Here is a 20,776-nt window from a genome sequence, read left to right as displayed (position 1 = left end):
ATATTAAATTTGGGCTCTATCATCAGATTTTACAGCTTGAGAAGGAGGCATCTGATAATATACACAGAAAAGCAGGCCATCTGTCAAACATGAAAGCTACACAGGATGCATTGTGCAGCAGCGGGGCTGCCCCGCTCTACAGCTAAGCAGCAAAGCTCTGCCATGTGGTTCCCATCAAAGACCTCAAATGGGCATTTCACATCATAATCTAAAGAGACGACCCTCGATTAAATGCAGGCCCAACACATATACATGTCAGGATTTGGTAGAGGTATTTCTATTGCATAACATATGTAGTCATTTCTGGTACATAAATTGGATTTTTACAGGCCTGTACAGACTCCACAAAGAACCTTACCTTTTTTTCACACTCTTTCTGACAATACTTTGTATAGATGTTGACATTTATCCTTTGAGTTGTGGTAATTGGGTAGTGTGGCTTCTACATTCCTGTAAGGTGGCTTTGAGATACTAGCAGGGAGGAGCAGGAATGAGCCAAGACCAGCTGGAAAAGAGAACGTACGGGCTCAGTAAGAATGCTTATCATTGTGAGAGTATGGAGATAGGGGAAAGTAGGAAGACAAACAGGGAAAGGGTAGAGGAACAATTAGAGACTCTAATGTTCAAACCTAAGATGCCTCATCCTCAGTGCTCCTGAGACCACCCACTGCTGTGCCCCACCAGCTCAAAAAGAGACACACACCTCAGAATAATGGTCTCCTCCAAATGGTCACATCTGTATCCCCAGAACCAGTGAATCTCACATGGCAAAAGGGATTTTGCAAAATCGATTTAGTTAAGGATCTGGTTTGGCTGTGTCCCCACCCAAATCTCATTTTGAACTGTAGCTTCCATAATTCCCACGTGTTGTAGGAGGGACCGCGTGGGAGATAATTGAATCACGGGGGTGGTTTCCCCCATACTGTTCTCATGGTACTGAGTAAGTCTCACAAGATCTGATGATTTTATAAGGGGTTTCCCTTTTCACTTGGCACTCTCTCATTCTCTTGTCTGCTGCCATGTAAGACATGCCTTTCACCTTCTGCCGTGATTGTGAGGCCTCCCCAGCCATGTGGAACTGTGAGTCCATTAAACCTCTTTTTCTTTATAAATTACCCAGGTATGTCTTTATAAATTACTTTATAAATTACCCAGGTATTTCTTTATAAATTACTCAGGTATGTCTTTATCAGCAGCGTGAGAGTAGACTAATACAGTTAAGGACCTCGAGATGGAGATATTACCCTGGATTATCTGGATAGGGCCAATGTATTCACAAGGGTCCTTGCAAGAGAGGGGCAGGAGGATCTTACTCAGAGAAGGGGATGTGATGACAGAAGCAGAGATTAGAGGAAGAGAGAGATCTGAAGACAGTGCTGCTGGTTTTGAAGCTGGAGGAAGAGGCCCTAGCCAAGGAATGTGGGCGGCCTCTAGAAGCCCACAACAGCAAGGAAGTAGACCTTCCCCTTGAGATTCCAGAAAAATGCAGCACTGTCAACACCTTGATTTTAGAACTTCTAACTTCCTGAACTATAAGACAATACATCTGTGTTGTTTCAAGCCACTAAGTCTGTGGTTACTTGTTTGGTAACAACAGGAAACTAACACATGTCTCCATCCCTGGTGAGAAGTTACTGACTTATGACTCCATTCCCTCAACTCTTGATAGCCCTTCCAGTTCTCAAAGTTCATGTTTCTGTGATTACAAACTAGGGGACCATGTGGAAACGTTGTTCTTTTTTCTTTCAATATGTTGACAGTACATTCCTCTAAACAAATTACAAATCCTGATTTGAAAGATTCAGAGACAAAAACGCTGGGGCCACAGAAATGAGGTAACTTCACACATGAATTGCAGCTGACAAAAAAAAAAAAATAGCAGACCTGCACCCACAAGACAAGGTACCACTTCCCTAGAGAGAAGCTCAGCTTCACACACATCCTCTGTGACCCTCCCTGTATAACCTTGGAATCCACATTCACTTCCAGGAATCCAAGCACTTTCAACTTACGGAGGGAATACCTTTCACTTAAAAGTACTGAAATGGTAATCTTCCCTCATCAATATAAACACACATCTAAGAATCACCAGATAGCTGAGAAAATAACAATGTGAAAAAGAATTAACACATGAGGAAACAGAATTTACAAAGGAAACAAGAGAAGACTGCAAAATAATCATTAGTATCCTCAGAGAAAGGAGAAGCTATCACAACAAGAAAAAGTTTCTTTGAAAAAGTGATCAGAGTGGTTGGAAAATAGAAATGATTGTCATCCCCCAACTCCACAGATAAATCTCAATCTGTGGGCTAAGATACAGAAAGGAAATATGTGAAGATTAAAGTGGCGACCTGGAAATGCAAGCTGAGGGATCCTCCAGGATACAGTGCAAAATAAGAAGTAATAAAGTGATGCGGAAAAGGTTAAGAGACAAAGAAAATAGAGAACACGAGTCCACTGAAACCCTAGCAGAAGTTGTGAGGAGAAACTCATAGCAGATACATCTTACTGAAATTTTTGATGAGAATAAAGAAGTTTTCGCTACATGTTCTCACTTATAAGTGGGAGCTGAACAATGAGAGCACATGGACACAGGGAGGGGAACAACACACAATGGGGCCTGCCGGGGGTTGCAGGGCCAGAGAGAGCACCAGGAAAAATAGTTAATGCATGCTGGGCTTAATACCTAGATGATGGGTTGACAGGTGCAGCAAACCATCATAGCACACATTTACCTATTAACAAACTTGCACGTCCTGCACATGTATCCCAGAACTTAAAATAAAATAAAAAGAATAAAGAAGTTTTCTTGTTACTGATTTCTATTTTGATTTTGTTAAAGTCTGAAAAAATACTCTGTAAGATTTTATTACTAGAAATGTATTCAGACTTGTTTCATGGCTCAGGATATGATACATTTTGGTGAACATTCCATATGCTTTTAAGAAGAATGTGGGCAACATGGTGAGACCTCATCTCTACAAAAAATAAAAATTGCCTGGCATGGTGGTACGCACCTGTATTCCTAGCTACTTGGGAGGCTGAGGCAGGAGGATTACTTGAGCCCAGGAGATTGAGACTGCAGTGAGCAATCATCATGCCACTGCAATCTAGCCTAGGCAACAGAGCAAGACCTTGTTTTTAAAAAAAACAAAAAGAAGAATGTATATTTTGCAGCTGTTGAGATAATGTTCTATAAAAGAGGTTTATTATGAGAATTAAGTGGATTAATGTGTGTGAAATGACATAATAACATTGAAATATCTCAATAAGCACTAGCTGTTATTTTGCTATTGAAAAACAGTTTTCTTTTTTTAAAGTAAGATAAAAATAGATATCTGATATTCCATATTTACCCACATATTTACCACTTGGGTGTTCTTCATTGCTTTCTGTAATGAAGTTTCCATCTGTCATTACCGTACCCTGAGCTTTCAACTTTAGATTTGTAGTGTTGATGGGCTGGCAAAAAAAAAAAAAAAAAAAAAAAAAAATCTCTCAGCTTTCATTGATCACAAAATTTCTCCATTCTCTTTTGAATGATATTCTAGATGGATATGATATTCTGGGCAAGCAAATTTTTTTCATCTCAACACATTTAATATGTTGTTCCATTATCTCTGGGCTCCACTGCTCAAATGAGATATAAGACACCATCTGTATCCTTGTTCCTTTGGCTATTTTCAAAATTTTCTCTCTAGCTTTTGATTTTACCTTCAGTTCACTCATCTTCAGTTCGTGCTAGTTTCTTTTGCCATCTCTAGTCTACTGGCTAAACCCACCCAGAAAACATTTCATTTCAGATACAGTACTTTTCATTTCTGGAATTTCCATTTGATTTCTTTTATCCATTTCTCCAATAAAATTATAAGTTTGTTTAGTCATTGTGGTCATTTCCCTTTAAGTCTTTGAAGATGACCATAATAGCTCCTTCCAAGATTTTGTCTGGTAATTCAAATATCTCAGCGTTTGTTTGTCTTGACTATGGATTCCATGTTCTTGTTTGTTCACCTTTCTAGTGAATTTCAATTGTGTAAAAGATTAACCTATGCCATGGTTTGAATGTGTCCCCTAAAGTTCATGTATTGGAAACTTGATCCCCAATGTGGAGGTGGTGGGAGATGGGACCTTTAAGAGGTGTTTAGTTTGTAAAAGCTCTGCCCTCATAAATGGATTAATGCCATTATTGTGAGAGTAGGTTTATTATCACAGGAGTGGGTTTCTTTTCTTTTCTTTTTTTTTTTTTAGATGGAGTCTCACTCTGTTGCGCAGGCTGGAATGCAGTGGCGTGACCTCAGCTCACTGCAACCTCTGCCTCCTGGGTTCAAGCAATTCTCCTGCCTCATCCTCCTGAGTAGCTGGAATTACAGGTGCATGCCACCATGCCTGGCTAATTTTTGTATTTTTCATAGAGATGGGGTTTCACCATGTTGGCCGGGCTGGTCTTGAACTCCTGACCTCAGGTGATCTGCCTGCCACAGCCTCCCAAAGTGCTGGGATTACAGGCATGAGCCACTGCGCCAGCCTAGGAGTGGGTTTCTTATAGAAGGATGAGTTTTGTCCCCTCTTGCTGTCTCTCTCATCCATATGATGTATTCCACCACGTTATGATGCATAAGAAGGCCGTCACCAGATGCTAGTACTTTATATTGGACTTCTCGGCCTCCAGAACTATAAGCCAATAAATGTCTGTTCATTATAAATTACCCAATCTGTGGTATTCTGTTTTAGCAGCACAAAATGGACTAAGCCTCTTATAAGCTACTCGTCTATTACCAAGGATTATTATTTTTGCCTTTTAGAAAAATACTCTACTAACAATGTAATAGTTAGACTGAATGATGGAAGGTCAGATTCAGAGAGATCCATTAGAGAATGTTAATGTTACAGATTACAGTGGTAATGGAGAAGTTCAGGTTTTAACGAAGACCTGAACTAAGGATAAGGAACTCTATTTATGTATGCCAAGATGTGGAAAACAATCTAAATGTCCATTGACAGATGAATGGATAAAGAAAATATATGCAAACAATGAAGTATTATTCAGCCTTAGAAAAGAAGGAAATCCTACAGTATGAGACAACATGGATGAATGTGGAGGACATTACACTATGTGAAATAAGGCAGTCACAGGACAGCAAATACTTATAAGTAACAAATACTTTTTTAGATGCTTCATATAAGTGGTTCCACTTACATGAAGTATCTAAAAATAGCCAAAGCCAAACCCGTACAGAGAGTAAGAAGACTGGTTGCCAGAGGCTGGCGGCAGGGAGGGGGAAATGGGGAGTTGATATTCATTGGGTATAAAGATTTAGTTATACAAGATGAATAAGTTCCAGACATCTGCCATACAATTAAATGTCTATAGCTAATACTTAAAAGTTTGTTGAAAGAATAGGTCTCATGTTAAATGCTATTACTACAATTTTTAAAAAGAGAAATGCTAGAAATCAAAAACACTGTAAGAGAAATGAAGAGCCTTTGATGACCTTGTTAGTAGACTGAATATGACTGAGGATAGAATCACTAAGTTTGAGGAAATGTCAATAGAAATATTCAAATTGGAAAAACAGAAAACGAAGAAGTGAGAAAGGAACAGAAGAGATTAAGTGAAGCAATAATCATTGAGAATTTTGCTCAAATAAATGTCAGACACCAAACCACAAATCCAGGAAGCTCAGAGGGCACCAAGCAGGATAAATCTCTCTCTCTCTTTCTTTCTCTTTCTCTCTGTCTCTCTTTCTCTCTCACACACACACACAGACACACACACACACATACCCTACATGTAGGCATATCATATTCAAACTGAAGAAAAATCAAAGATAAAGAAAAAGTGTTTCAAGAAGGCAAAAGAAAAAAAAACACTTTATCTCTAGAGGAGCAAAGATAAGAATTACATGTGATGTCTCCTCAGCAAGTAGGCAAGCAAGAATAGAGTGAAGTGAAGTGTTTAAAGTTTTGAGATAAAAGGCCACCAACCTAGAATACTGTACCCTGAGAAATTATTCAAAAGTGAAGGAGAAATGAACTTTCTCAAACAAACAAAAATCGAATTTGTTGCCAGTAGACCTGCCTTGCAAGAAATGTTGAAGCATGTTCTTCAAAGAGGAGGAAACTGATACAGGTCAGAAACTCAGATCTACATAAAGAAAAGATTAGCACTGGAAAATGAATAAGATATGGTTGGACAAAAACTTTTACTTTTCTTATGACTCATTTTTCTAACCAATAAATGTTCAAAATAATAATAGAGGCTGGGTGCAGTGGCTCACACCTGTAATTCTAGCACTTTGGAAGGCTGAGGTGGGAGGATCTCTTGAACCCAAGAGTTTGGGACCAGTCTGGGCAACACAATGAGACCCTGTCTCTACAACAACACAAAATTAGCCTGGCATGGTGGTATGCACCTGTAGTGCTACTCAGGAGGTTGAGGCAGGAGGACTGTTTGAGCCCCAGAGGTCAAGGCTGCAGTGAGCCATTATTACAATATTGCACTCCAGCTGGGCAACAGAGCAAGACCCTGCCTCAAAATAATAATAATAATTGAAGGGTATGGTGGTATATGTCTGTGGCCTCAGCTACTTGGGAGGCTAAGAGTGTCACTTAAGCCCAGCAGCTTGAGGCTGCAGTGAGCCATGATCACACCACTGCACTTCAGCCTAGGCAACAGAGTGAGACGCTGTCTCAAAATAAGAATAATAGTAATAAAAACAATGTCTTTTATTATCTATGCTTATATATATATGTATGTTTATGTAAGTTTACGTATAAGTGATAACTTTAAAAAATGGGCCCATTTCTTTGAAATTTCACAATACTTTGACTAGGCATATATCTATTAAAGAAAGTAAATCAATAATTAATAACCTTCCAAAACAGGAAGCACCAGACCCAGATGGGTTCACTGGTGAATCTACCAAATATTGAGGAAGAAATTATGGCAATTTTCTACAATCTCTTCCAAAAGACAGAAGCAGAGGGAATATTTCCTAACTCATTCTATGAGGCCAACATTACCTTAATACGAAAACTAGATGAAGACATTATTAAGAAAGAAGACTACAGATCAATATCTCTCATGAACGAAAATCCCCAAGAAAATATTAACAAGAAGAATGCAACAATGTATAAAAAGATTACACACTATGACCAAGTGAGATTTATCTAAGGTGTGCAAGGTAGTTTCATCATTCAAAAATTAATTAGTGTAATTCCATCACACCAATAGGCTGAAGAAAAATTACATGATCACACAAATAGATGCAGAAAAAGCATTTAATAAAATCCTACATGCATTCATGATAAACCATTCAGAAAACTAGTAATAGAAGGAAACTTCTCAACTTGATAAGAAGAAATCTCCAAAAACCTACAGCTAACATCATAGTTAATAGCAAGAAACTAGAAGTTTTCCCACTAAAATCATGAAAAGGGTAAGGCTCTCCTCTCACTACTCCTTTTCAACATCATACTGGTAGTCCTAGTTAATACAATGAGACCAGAAAAGGAAATAAAATATATACAGATTGAGAAAGAAGAAATAAAACTATGGTTGTTTTCAGATGACATGATTGTATATGTAGAAAATCTGAATGAATTGACAAAAAAATAAACCTCCTAGAACTAATAAGAAATTATAGCAAGGTTACAGGATACAGGCTAACATACAAATGTCAATCATGTCTCAGTGGTATAGTGGTGAGCAGAACTGCCTTCCAAATATCAACCATTTTCCTATATAACAGCAAGGAACATGTGGAATTTGAAATTAAAAACACATTATTACTCACATTAGCACCACCAAAAATGAAATACTTAGCTGTAAATCTAACAAAATCTGTATAATATCTATATGAGAGAAACTACAGAATTCTGTGAAAGAAATCAAAGAACAAAATAAATGGAGAGATATTCCATGTTCATGGACACAAAAAAATTAATGGTTTCAAAATGTCAGTTTTTCTAACTTGATCTATAAATCTAATACAATTCCAAAATCCCAAAGGCAAAAGACCCAGAAGGGCCTTCTCAATATTGAAGAACAAAGTCAGAGGATGGCCACTATCTGACTTGAAGACTTTGATCTTTGACAAAAGAATAAAGGCAATACAATGAAGCAAAGAAAGTCTTTTCAAGAAATGTTGCTGGAACAATTGGAAATCCACATGCAAAAGAAAGTCAATCTAGATAGACATAACACCCCTAACTAACTTAACTGAAAATGGATTATAAACCTAAATGTAAAATGCAAAACTATAAAACTTCTAGAAGCTAATACAGGGGAAAACCTAGATGACCTTGGGATGGTGACGACTTTATAAATTCAATACCTAAGGCATGATCCATGAAAGAAATAATTGGTAAGCTGGACTTCATTAAAATTAAATTTTCTTCTCTGCAAAAGACAAGTCAATAGAATAAAAAGAAAAGCTACAGATTGGGAAACAATATTTGCAAAAGACATTATCAGATAAAGAACTGTTATTCAAAATACACAAAGAACTCTTAAAACTCAACAATAAGAAGGCAAATAACCCAACTAAAAAATACTTTAACCGACGACTCACCAAAGAAGACACAAGAATGGTAAATAAGCATATAAAAAGATGCTCAACAACATATGTCATTAGAGAATTGCAAATTAAAACAACAACAAGCTAACATGACACATCTATTTGAATTGCCAAAACCCAAAATGCTGACAACATCATATGCTGGTGAGGATGTGAAGCAACTGGAATTAGCATTCATTGCTAGTGGGCATGCAAAAAGCCACTTTGTAAAAGCTTGGCAGTCTCAGGGATTCTCCCAAATGAATTGAGAACTTACATCCATGCAAAAACCTGTATGCACAAGTTCATGACAGCTTTATTTATGATTGTCAAAACTTGGAAGCAAATAAGATGTCCCTCAGTAGATGAGCAGAAATATAAATGGGTATAGACAGAGAATAAAATGTTCTTCAGTGCTAAAATAGAAGTGAATGATTTAAGTCACTAAAAGACATGGGGGAAACTTAGTGCATATTACTAAGTGAAATAAGCCAATCTGAAAATCCTACATATCGTAATGATTTCAATTATACAACATTCAGGAAAAGGCAAAACTATGGATATGATAAAAATATCAGTGATTGGCCAGGCATGGTGGCTCATGCCTATAATCCCAGCACTTTGGGAGGCCAAGGTGGGCGGATCATGAGGTCAGGAGATCGAAGGCATCCTGGCCAACATGGTGAAACCCTGCCTCTACCAAAAAAAAACAAAACAAAAATTAGCCAGGCGTGGTGGGGTATGCCTGTAGTCCCAGCTACTCAGGACACTGAGGTAGGAGAATGGCTTGAACCTGGGAGGCGGAGGTTGTAGTGAGCCGAGATCTTGCCACTGCACTTCAGCCTGGTGACAGAGCAAGACTCTGTCTCAAAAAAATATATATATACATATACATACATATATATACACACATATATACATATATATACATATACATATATATATATATATATATACATATATATATATATATATAAAATCAGTGATTGCCAGGTCTTAAAGGAGAGGGTGGGATGAATAGACACAGATAATTTTTTTTTTTGAGATGGAGTTTCATTCTTGTTGCCCTGGCTGGAATGCAATGGCACAATCTCAGCTCACTGAAACCTCTGCCTCCTGGGTTCAAGCGATTCTCCTGTCTCAGCCTCCTGAGTAGCTGGGATTACAGGCCCCCACCACCATGCCCGGCTAATTTTGTATCTTTAGTAGAGACAGGGTTTCACCTTGTTGGTCAGGCTGGTTTCAAACTCCTGACCTCGGGTGATCTGCCTGCCTCTGCCTCCCAAAGTTCTGGGATTACAGGCGTGAGCCACCACGCCCAGCCCACAGAGAATTTTAGGGCAGTAAAACTACTCTGTATGATACCACAATGGTAGATACATGTCATTGAACACTTGTCAAAACTCACAGAATGTACAACACCGAGAGTGAACTCTAATGTAAACTATGGACTTTGTTGATAATCACGCATCTCTATAGGTTCATTGATGGTAACAAAGGCACTTCTCTGGTGTAGGTTGTTGATAATGGAGAGGCTGTGCATGTGTGATGGCAGAGGATATATGGGAATTCTGTTCTTCCTGATCAATTTTGCTGTAAACAAGAAACTACTCTAAAAACAGTCTATTTGTGAAAAAGTACAGAATGGAATTAATCACTCTAGGAGAAAAATTAAGAAAATAGAAACAACAACAATAAAAATGTAGACTATCACTAGAACCAAGATTTTTGAAGTGGTAAGTGTGATCAATAATGTTAGCAGAGGCCAGGCACGGTGGCTCATGCCTGTAATCCCAGCACTTTGGGAGGCAAGGCAGGCGGATCAGTAGGTCAAGAGATTGAGACCATCCTGGCCAACATGGTGAAACCCTGTCTCGACTAAAAACACAAAAATTAGCTGGGTGTGGTGGCGCACACCTGTAGTCCCAGCTACTCGGGAGGCTGAGGCAGGAGAACCGCTTGAACCCGGGAGGCAGAGGTGGCAGTGAGCTGAGATCGCGCCACTGCACTGCAGCCTGGTGAAAGAGCAAGACTCCGTCTCAAAAAAAAAAAAAAAAAAAAAAAAAGAATGTTAGCAGAAAAAGGGCTTCTGAACGTTCTAAAATGACTTTAACATTACAGACATATACTTAGATCAAGCATGTCTATCATTACTCATCCAGAATAGCGTAATTTAAGCAAAGAAAGGCAGAGAAAGAGGGACAGTGCCAGGTTCTGATGAAGAATACAATGAAAGGATTGTCTTATAATTTGAAACATTTGGAGAAGGAAGCCTATTAGAATTAAATGTATTCAATATATTAGAGTCAAAATCATCAAACAACTTAGTTTTAAAAGTTTGATGGAAAATGAAGCGCAATTTTAAATTCTTTATTTTAACTGAGTGTTTCCAGAAAACAGTTTTCTCTCTCAGAAAAGGAAACACAGTATAATCTCTAAAATGGTTTTAAAGGAAAAATATAAAATTATATAAATAAGTGATCTTAAAACCCTAAATTGGCTCAGTTTTATAAAATACTGGTAGCATCCTCATTTTATCTGTAATGCCTCTATTCAACCCCCTAAAACTTCTCTATAAAAAGATAAATGTATGCAATAGAAAGGAAGCAATTCTCTCCTCCAAAATTGCAAGATCGGTTATGCTTCCATTTCTTCCACCTCCAGCTAAGTCAATCTCTGTGGCTGCTGAACTATAATTTGGCCCCAGGACTGCTGTGAAATCTGTCTGTTGATCAGTATAAGCAGTCCATCTTACAACAGGAAGGGCCAGATATAATCAAAAGGTGATTTGTTGCTGAATTTTCTCAAAAAGAAAATAAAAGAAACAAAGTCACAGAGGAAACCTGGCCAAAGAAAGTACAGCCTGTGAAAATTCTCAGCTGGACAGTGCCTAAGGCGTCTTTGAACTTGACCTTCACCACAGGGTCTCTCATGTTACTGAGGAGCTGCTGCCACCTCATGGAGAACTGAGAGATCTCATTTTCCAAGCGCATGGGTTTCTAATAGCCAAATGATCTTTGACAAAATAAAGGTAATGCAATGAAGCAAAGAAAGTCTTTTCAAGAAATGTTGCTGGAACAATTGGAAATTCACATGCAAAAGAAAACCAGTCTAGATAGACATAACAATCATTTTCTAGGTGCATGGATTCCGGAAACACTCATTTATATCTTGCCTTTTCTCTTTTGTTGGACTATTAAAAAGAAAGCATAACAACCACATGAATCTCACATAGACAAGCCCATTCTCGTTGGGCGCAATTCTCCTAATTCAGTTTTTGATAACCATAGTACTATATAGCACATGCATATGAAATAAATATCATCTCATTTTGAGTGATTACTGCGTGGATTTAGATCTATCATCAGTCAAATTATGTTCCACAAACTGACTGCAGAGAAATAACCTAACACCGACAGGCTACAATTCTGCCCTGAATGTACACTTTACAAAGCTAATAGCTAAATTGCAAAATTCAGAGAATAACAAAATTTAAAAGGGTCTTGATGCTCCTTTTCCACCTTCCCTGCAACATCCTCACTGAAAATCAAAAGATCTTTCCTTCTTGTTCTTTGTATTATTGTCTCTCAACTTTTTTTTGTTTTGTTTGTTTGTTTGAGACGGTGTCTCGCTCTGTCGCCCAGGCGGGAGTGCAGTGGCGCGATCTCAGGTCACCGCAACCTCCGCTTCCCGAGTTCAAGCGATTCTCCTGCCTCAGCCTCCGGAGTAGCTGGGACTACAGGCGCACGCCACTACGCCCGGCTAATTTTTGTATTTTTAGTAGAGACGGGGTTTCGCCATGTTGGCCAGGCTGGTCTCAAACTCCTGACCCCAAGGATCTGCCCGCGTCGGCCTCCCAAAGTGCAGGATTACAGGGGTGAGCCACCACGCTCCGCCGTCTCTCAACTTTCAAGTTCTATCTTAAGCCATGTGACCCGAGCAATAGAAATGGGCAAGTATTTCTAGCTTGGTGCAGTGTTTCATGCCTGTAATACCAACACTTGAGAAGTCCAAGGTGGGAGAATCCCTTAAGGCTGGGAGTTCAATATCATTCTGGGCAACATAGCAAGACCTCGGCTCTACAAAAAAAAAAAAATGCGGGAGGTCAAGGCTGCAGTGAGCTATGATTGTGCCATTGCACTCCAGCCTGGCCGACAAAAGTGAGACCTTGTCTCAATTCTTCAAAATAATGAAGAAGAAGAAATGGGCAAGCACAAGAACTAAAATAAAATTATAAATTCATTTCCAAGGAGCTTTTATACCTCCTTACTCGCAGAGAAAAACCGTGTTGGGTGTTTTTGTAGAAGTGCCATTGTGTGGATTTTGATCTAGAAAAAATTACCTCAAAGTGTAAAATGTAATTTTTATGAATGATATTCTTCACTGGAGACAGAATGGGATTTCTAATAATCGCATCTTCATCATTTGAAACTCGGTGAGTTTTGGCATTTCCATGGTTTTTGTTTGTTTGTTTGTTTTTAATGCTTTAAGCAGGTACTGTCCCCCAGGAAATTTGTAGATAAAAGCAAGTTATTTACAAATTTGTTCACCTAGTTTTGATCCCACCCCAGCTCTGTACTCTGGGCTCACACTTCAACAAATCTTAGTAAAGTTTAAAAACAAATCTGAATTTCCATATTTGTATTTCACATGTCCTTCAAATATTTAGAAAGTTGGAAGAGAAAATCTGAAAGTAAAATGTCTGCTTTCAATTTCTTCACCACGGTGAGTTTACATAGAAACTTAAGGAACCTCCAAAAATAAGTTATAAAATAATAGGTTATACCACATAAATGTGTATAGATGCGCACACACACACACAGACACACACAGTAGGACTTCAATGGGTGTTTATCATATTACTCTTTACAATGTATCTACGTAACCTATATTCTTTTATGAAGATGAAAATTTTATTAAAAATGAAATAAAAAAGACATGATTGTAAGATTATCGTATTAGACAAAATTCAAGGCTGAAACTAATTAAACAAGAAAAAGAGGGAATATTATGTAGTGGCAAAAGATGCAATGATAAAGAATATACACATTGTATTTCTTCATGAACTAAATAACATAAAGCTAAAAATTCCAAAACTATAAGAATGTGATAAAATCATCTGTCATGATAATAACCTTAATACAACTCTTTCAGAATTTGACAAAGTACACAAAGTTACAATGTTATAGAAGATGTGAATAATATGTGTTTTACTTAATACGCATATCTGTATAAAACGTTGTATTCCACAAATCCTATAAATTAAACTTCTTATATGTATGAAGTAGCTTTAAAAATCAGTCAAGGCCGGGCGCGGTGGCTCACACCTGGAATCCCAGCACTTTGGGAGGCCAAGGCGGGTGGATCACCTGAGGTCAGGAGTTCGAGACCAGCCTGGCCAACATGGCAAAACCCCATCTCTACTAAAAATACAAAAATTAGCGGGGGGTGGTGGTGGGCACCTGTAGTCCCAGCTACTCAGAAGGCTGAGGCAGAAGAATTGCTTGAACCCGGGAGGTGGAGGTTATAGTGAGCTGAGATTGCACCACTGCACTCCAGCCTGGGTGACAGAGCGAGACTCCGTCCCCCCCCAAAAAAAAAATTCAGTCAAAATTCCAACTCTATTTGTTAGCTTTGTGACCTTGGAAAAGTTCTTTAATCTTTCTAAATTCCTGTTTCCGTCTCTGTAAAATAAAAACTGTCACACTTACTCACTGGACTGTTGCGAAGGTTTAAATGATTAATAGGAGTAAAAGCCAAGCATGGGACCTAGCACTTACAAAACAGTAAATAACAGTGTTTTTTCTTTCTGTTATCGCATTTCTTCCTGGTCATCATCTTCTCCAACTTGAATGCTAAGTACTTTTCACTCCTTCTTCATATCACACCTCTCTATTACTTCGAAAAATTTTAGATGCCACAAACTGGGCTACCCAACATACTCCAACATCATTGCAGCTTCGAATCAGAGTCAGGCGGTTTTATAGACCAGCATGTCCAATGAACTGGTCTTGCCCTTAGCCGCGCTGTATTATCCAACTATAAGTCTAAAATAAGTAATCACAAAATATTAACAAGCCAGTCAGAAAAAAAAAAAAACTGAATTCTTGGCCACGAAGAAAACCTTAATGAATTTCAAAAAATAGAGAGATTTTGTCTCACGTTTTCTAACCATAATTGGATTATAAACTAGAAGTTTACAACAAGAAGGAAAATAATAGCCTAAAGGCAGAATAATATGAAATTAAGGCATACTCTTCAAAATAGTTCCTATCCAAAGAGGTACTTAAAACTGATATTACAGTCTGGGCAAGATGGCTCATGTTTGGAATCCCAGCACTTTGGGAGGTCAAGGCAGGAGGATTGCTTAGGACCAGGAGTTTGAAACCAGCCTGGACAACATGGTGAAACCTCATCTCTACAAAAAATTAAAAATTAGCCAGGTGTGGTGGCACAAGACTGTAAGCCCAGCTATTCGGGAGGCTGAGATGGGAGATCACTTGAGCCCGGAAGGTAGAGGCTGTAGTGAGCCATGATTGTGCCATTGCATTCAGCCTAAACAACAGAGTGAGACCCTGTCTCAAAAAAAAAAAAAACAAAAAAACAAAAAAAAACACACACACCTATATTACGAATAAAAAGAATACTTGATATAAAAATATCTAGGCATAGGTAAACTCTATACTACAGTAGGAAATATCTTAAATGCTTCTATTACTAAAAAGAAAAACTAACAATAAATGAAGTAAGCCAACTAATGAACTTTCTAAAAATTACGATAAATCAAAAGAAAATCATAGAGAATGAAAAATCAAGGATATTGACCAACCAATCACACTTCTGGCCACACAGTATCTGTACACAATTGTTCATAGCAGCTTTATTTGTAATAGTCAAGAACAGAAAACAATCAAAGTGTCCTATGACAGGTGAACGATTAAATCTATCTGTGGAACATACATGCCTTGAAATACTACTGAGCAATAAAAAACAAGTTGTTGATATGCCCGACAACTTGCATTAATATCATGAGCATTATACCAAGTGGAAAAAGCTAATCTTAGAAGATCGAATGCTGGCTGGGCACACTGGCTCACATCTGTAATCCTAACACTTCGAGAGGCCAATCACTTAAGGCCAGGAGTTCGAGACCAGCCTAGGCAAAACAGCAAGACCCTGTCTCTAAAACAAAATTTTAATTAGTTGGGCATGGTGGCATGCACCTGTAGTCATAGCTACTCAGGAGGTTGAAGATGGAGGATCACTTGAGCCCAGAAATTCAAGGCTGCAGTGAGCTATGATCACACCACTGCACGCCAACCTGGGTGACAGACAAGATCCTGTCTCTAAAAAGAAAAAAATAATTTTAAAAATCACATACTATATGATTCCATTTATATGATAATTTTGAAATGACAAAATTATCTATCTGGAGAACAAATTAGTAGTTTCCAAAGGTTAGGGAAAGTAAGAGGAAGAGGAAGCATGACTGTAAAGGGACAGAACAAGAGAGACGTTTGTGGGGATGAGCCTGTTCCGTATCTTGATTGTGGTGGTGACTACACTAATCCACACATGTGATCAAATGGCCCAGAAGTACATGCATGCCTTGTATTAAGGTTGACCTCCTAGTTTTGATATGTAAGCCATAACCATTGGGAAAATTGGATCAAGGGTACATGGGAATGCTCTGTATTATCTTTGTAACTTCTAATGGATCTATAATTAGCTCAAAAAAAGATTTTTTTAAAAAAAGATGAAATTTTAAAATAAAAAGTATTTAAAATTTATTTTAAAGTTTTTAAATAAAATCTTGGTTTTTGAAAACATGAATGAAACAGATTAAACCTCCAACAAGGCTGAACAAGGGGGAAAAAGAGAGATTATGGAAAATATACAAGTAGGAAGAAGAAATAAGATATTACCCCAACTACAGCTGATACTAAAAGTAAGAGACATGATATACACAATTCAGTGACAATACATTCAGAAACTTAGGGTAAACTGATATACTATGGGCCAGACACGTTTTTAGGTAGGGTCTCCTGGATATTCACATAATTTTTGCTCACGGAATCCCCAGGAGGCACCATTCCCATAGAACACAATGGAACCCACTAGAAATCTACAGGGGGAGTACAACTGTGTCTATGAACTGCCCTCATTATAGGAGCTTAATGTAAATCAATTTACAAGACCCCATCTATGCCTTTCTGCAGCATATAGATGCAAAAGCTATAAATACACATATGAGTAAGTCGAATCCAGCAGTGCATTGAAAAAAATACAACATGGACAAGATACATTCCAAGAATGTAAAGATCGTTTTGAAATAGAAAATCTTCAACATAATTCATTATATAAACTAGCAACAAAACCATTTGATTATATCAATAGTTGGCAAAAAAAAAAAAGAATCTGAAAAAATTTAGCTGCTATTCCAAAGAAGATTAAAGTAAAATATTAAAATAATACAGTTAACTCAATATTCTAAAATAGTAAAGACTATTCCTTGAAATAAAAGAAAAAAAAAGCAAATGGTACCTTAAAAGACAAAGTACTAAAACTATTGTTATAAAACAGGAACAGACAAAATCATCTTTACTCACACATATTGTGATGAACCTAAAAAACAAGAAACACTAAAAAGAGATTAGCATTAGTAGCAAATTTGGTAAGACGCTGTTATAAGAAATACATAAACAGTAATTTTTTTCTTTTTATGGAGAAAAATAAATGAGAAATGGAAATGGAAAAAAACCTAGACGCACGATAGTAACCACATACGATAAAAGACCTAGAAATACATTAACAAATGTAGCTAGACAGTCTATATGAAGGAAACTCTAAAATTGTATTAACAGACATAAAACAAGAACTGAATAAATGGAAAGGTATGTCATGTTTCTGGATAGGAAGACTTTTTAAAATGTCACTTTTATAAATTAATACATAAATTTAATGCAGCTCCTGTCAGGATTCCAAAGGACTTTATTTTGTAACTGGGCAAAATGCTTGCCAAAATAGTAGTTACTAAAAAAAAAAAAAAAATAGAGAACTTAATTTATAAATATACTGTAAATCAAAATGGTTGTGATTTTGGCATAGGACTATGTCAGTGAACAGAACAGAATCTAGAAACAGACTCGACTGTATATGGGAACTTACTCCTTGAAGAAACAGAAACTCATTCTCAGCAAACTATCACAAGGACAAAAAACCAAACACCGCATATTCTCACTCATAGGTGGGAACTGAACAATGAGAACACATGGACACAGGAGGGGGAACATCACACACCGGGGCCTGTTGTGGGGTGGGGGGAGGGGGGAGGGATAGCATCAGGAGACATACCTAATGTTATATGACGAGTTAATGGGTGCAGCACACCAACATGGCCCATGTATACATATGTAACAAACCTGCACGTTGTGCACATGTACCCTAGAACTTAAAGTATAATTAAAAAAAAAATTATTCATCCAGCACCGGGGCCTCCTCCCTTTCAACTTTATCCCAGGTTATAACCTGGACCTACCCTCAATGTCTGAATGTCAAACATCTCTCTGACATTTCTTTCCAGGTCCCTTGCCTGAGTATATCTAGGCCGAAATATTTGGCCACATTAGGAACACCCACCCTTTGGTTCTATCTACTTTTTTCACCCTCCATCATCAACTTCTCACTGACCTCACTTCTCTCTCTATCCAGTTGAGATTCCATAATGCATCATTATAATTTGTCCCTTGTGTTTACTTTTAGATAACTTGTGGGGATGGACCTATCCCCATTTCGCTCCCTTAGGAAAATCCCAGCCCTGCTTAAATTCAACTTTTTACCCACTCTGTGTCCCTAGATGAACTTCCTAGAAAAACACACAGAATTAAACTGACTGGCCTCTATTTTTGACCACACATTTTAAAAAATCACTTTGCACTACTGATAAGTTCTATTACATTACCCTAATAGAGTTTCTTTCCTATTGTCCTAGGTAATTATTTCCCATTTTCTTTTCTCAAATCCTTTCTTCCATTTACCTTAGTGATGATCTTGCTTTTTACATGAATAACACAGAAGAAATCAGAAGACAACTCTCACATCCTCCTACCCCAAACCTACAAGTCTGTCCATATGTGTGCTCCCCCGCAGTCTTGCCATCTGATATGAGGGCTGCACTATCTCTGCTCCTGTCTGAGGTCACTGTCTCCACTCAAGAAGTAGATCCCATTCCTTCTTACCTACTAAAGAGCTTTGTTCCTACCAGTTTCCCTTTTCATGACTGTTATTTTCTTTCTAGTAGATCATTTCTGATGCAGGGCAGGTGAGCCCCCAAACTGGGGGTTAGCCCAGGGGACCTCTTGCCTTAGCCCAGAAAAGAATTTAACAGCAAGTCAGTGATGTTGGACAGTAACTTTTACTGAAGCAGGAGTACACGGCAGCAGCAGAGGGACTGCTCCTTGTGGAACGGGGCTACCCATCGGCAGTGCACCCAGAGCAGCAGCCCAGGGGCAGTTCTGCAGTCATATGTATACCAACTTTAAATCATATGCAAATTAATGGACAGGTTATTTAGAAATTTCTAGAAAAAGGGTGGTAACTTCTGAGTGTTGCCATGGCAACGGTAAATTGACATGGCACTGGTGGACGCATCTTATGGAGAGCTGCTTTCACCTCTTCCATACAGCCAGTCTTCAGTCTGGTCCAGAGTAAATTCCTGCCGCCTACCTCACTGTCTCATTCCCATCAACACAAAAGCATTCTGTAACATGTCCCATTTTCTCTCTTCCTAGGCCCACTTACCCTCTCCTCACTTCCAGCTATCTTTGCCTATCTTCCTTTAACCCACTCTCTCTAGGCTTTCATTCCACCCACCTCTGAAATCCGTCAAAGTCACCAGTGACCTCCACATTACCAAATTTAAATGTGAATTCCCTGTTCCTATATGTCTCAGCTCTCAGCAGCAGGGGATAGTGTCTAAAAGCACTTTACACCAGAGGACAAGAATCTGGTCTTGAATCAACTGTGAAAATATGGGCAAGTTACTTACCTCCCTGTGCCAAGGTTTCCTCATTTGTAAAATGACGATGATCATACTACTCTAACACTATATTATAGGGTCGTGGAAGGATTCTGTGATTTAATATGTATAGAGCACTTAGACCTTGTCTGGCACAACTTAACAATTCAATAAATGTTGGCTATTATTAGTATTGATTGTTCGCTTCTTCTTGAAACCTTTTTTTAGACTGACTTCTAGGATACCACACACCCCAGATTTTTCTGGCAACTTCCCAGTCTCCTTTGCTGACTCTTTCTTCTCCTGTCTAAACAGCAAAGGGTTCTAGGATTACTTAGCACTTTCTTATTATCTATCTATTTTATAGATATATTCTCCCCTTGGTGATCTCCTATATATCTCATGTGTCTATGGCTTTAAATTTCATCTCTGTGCTGATAATCCTCAAATATATATTTCCAGATCTCTATTCTCTCCTGAGCCCCAGACTCTTATACTCTTATATTCAAATATCTATTCAAGGCCGGGCACGGTGGCTCACGCCTGTAATCCCAGCACTTTGGGAGGCCGAGGTAGGTGATCACCTGAGGTCAGGAGTTCGAGACCAGCCCAACCAACATAGAGAAACCCTGTCTCTACTAAAAATACAAAAATTAGCCAGGCGTGGTGGCACATGCCTGTAATCCCAGCCACTCGGCTACTTGGGAGGCTGAGGCAGGATAATCGCTTGAACCTGGGAGGCACAGGTTGCGGTGAGCCAAGATTGCGCCATTGCACTCCAGCCTGAGCAACAAGAGCAAAAACTCCATCTCAAAAAATAAATAAATAAATAAGTACAAAACAAAACAAAACAAAAAACCTCTATTCAAAATTTCCACTAGGATATCTAACAGGCAACTCAAATTTAGTAAGTGCAAAATAATTTTTCCCCAAGTCTGTTTCTCCCTCCATATTTCCCATCTTATAATGGAGCACCGTTACCCAGTTGCTAATGCTAAACCACCAGGAATCATCCTTTGATTCCTCTCTTTTCCTCATCCAGTCTCTTAGCAGGTCTTATTGTATTTACCTTTAGAATACATCTTGGATCTGACCACTTCTCACTACCACCCTTAGTCCAATCCACCATCATCCCTTCGTTAGACTTAAGCAACACCCTCCTCATGGATCTCCTTTCACTCTTACTCCCAAATACCAGTTT

Source organism: Pan troglodytes, chromosome 8 (genome assembly GCF_028858775.2).
Source record: "Pan troglodytes isolate AG18354 chromosome 8, NHGRI_mPanTro3-v2.0_pri, whole genome shotgun sequence".
Classification (NCBI taxonomy): domain Eukaryota; kingdom Metazoa; phylum Chordata; class Mammalia; order Primates; family Hominidae; genus Pan; species Pan troglodytes.
The sequence above is the reverse complement of the archived record's forward strand: the minus strand, read 5'-3'. Positions refer to the sequence as shown.